Here is a 1,670-nt window from a genome sequence, read left to right as displayed (position 1 = left end):
ATTCCTTTTTTCCTAGGTCCTTACAGGATTTTATTTCTTTGGAATAAGATGACAATGTTATCTAATTTCAAGTTTTGTAAAGGTTATGCTATGTAAGGGCCTTTCTAAAGTGAAGATTTAATACACTGATGTCAAACTAACCTTTAATTCTATGAATTACATGTATTGTTACACTTGTATTTTTGTAATAAACTTTTTCATAACTTTTTCATTTCTTGCATTTGAAGAATGAAAAATATGGAATATTTCACGAATTTTTGTATCATCCTTCTGCAAGTGCCATGTTAATCTCTGTATTGTTGTCACTTGGGTAGACCTGCTGCTGAAGCATGTAGTATCCTTTAAATTTAAGTAGTTAATGATGCAACCTTTATACAGGCATATATCCTTGGTTGCCTATTTGTAAAAAGGAATCCTTATTGTTCCTAAAATGTTATTGATCTTATTTCTCTAAATTTCTATGTATAGTGGCAAAAACTTATATTGTTTGGTTGATTGCTCACATTTGCAATTTTTGTCAATGACTATTTTGTCGTTTTCATTTTTAATTTGATCATATTTTGAAGCCTTTATAGCTAAGTCCAAAGGTGATGGCATTTCAAGTACTTACTTATCAACTGAGTTACCTTTGTGGAGCTAATGGATTCAAAGTAAGCCTTGCTTAAGAGCTACTTCTAAACTTCTGCAGCTTAAAATTTCGCAAAGAAGTCTCACTGATACAAATGTCTTCCTGACCCTTTACCCTTCTTCCATGTAGGAACAGACCAACGAGAATATCTTACCCTGACAGCATAGATTGTCTGACTGGACAAAACTAATCTTAGTTACAAGGGTTCATAGAGAGATTAACAGTTCAGACTGAAATGTTCAGAATAGAAGGTATTTTTATCGAAATATAATTGTTTATTATACCTATCATTTCAAAGTAGCTAAAGTCAGGAAGATGAAAAAATTATTCATATGCATGATTACCTAATATCCTGGTCTGTCTACCATCCAAACAGGCAGGAACTTACAGTACTGACTTTCTATCACCAAATATTTCCATAGCTCCTGGAGAAGTCCATAGGTTTCTCCTCGATATTAGTCCTTAAATTAATAATGTTTTAATCACAGTGTTTCCTCTTGCCTCCAGGTTTACAAATGGTAAAGTTTTAGGTCTAACTCTACCAAAAACTGAGGTAGAGATAATGTAATATTACTTTAAAACAGAGTTGCATTTGATACCCTAACCACAATAGAACAATGCATAACAATTTCCTATATTATAAATACTTATATATTTTATATTTCTACCTGCTGATCTTAAATTTCTAGAATTACGAGAATTAATTGATAATTTGACAAATAAAGTGAAATTTATTCCCATAAATAAATTGGAATATAAATAATTAGGTTTAGAATATATATTAGAATATAAAATAAAGTATCAAAGCAATGTCTTAGTTATAAACTTGTGATACCTTTACGTATTCTAGGTCTTCTGAATTCACATAGTAAAAAAAAAAACAGTATTGTTTTCTCTAATCTATAAGATATTTTACACTGCTGCTGTGTTTATTGTGTTAACTCGCTGGACCCAAAGTGTTTTTCTCCATATTTCTGAAGCATTCTTACTGATTATACCCAAATTTTGCTGATATGATGTGTAAAAGCTATTATTCTTCTGT

The 1,670-nt window shown here is 30.6% G+C and overlaps 1 pseudogene; it reads right to left on the bottom strand.

Annotated features, from left to right (window-relative positions):
• Positions 1-231: 231 nt before the first annotated feature.
• On the bottom strand, positions 232-331 carry LOC138833484 (U6 spliceosomal RNA; annotated as a pseudogene).
• Positions 332-1,670: the final 1,339 nt, after the last annotated feature.

Source organism: Dipodomys merriami, unplaced genomic scaffold (genome assembly GCF_024711535.1).
Source record: "Dipodomys merriami isolate MVZ:Mamm:240054 unplaced genomic scaffold, mDipMer1.0.p SCAF_209, whole genome shotgun sequence".
Classification (NCBI taxonomy): domain Eukaryota; kingdom Metazoa; phylum Chordata; class Mammalia; order Rodentia; family Heteromyidae; genus Dipodomys; species Dipodomys merriami.
This window is presented reverse-complemented; position numbering and strand designations above follow the sequence as displayed.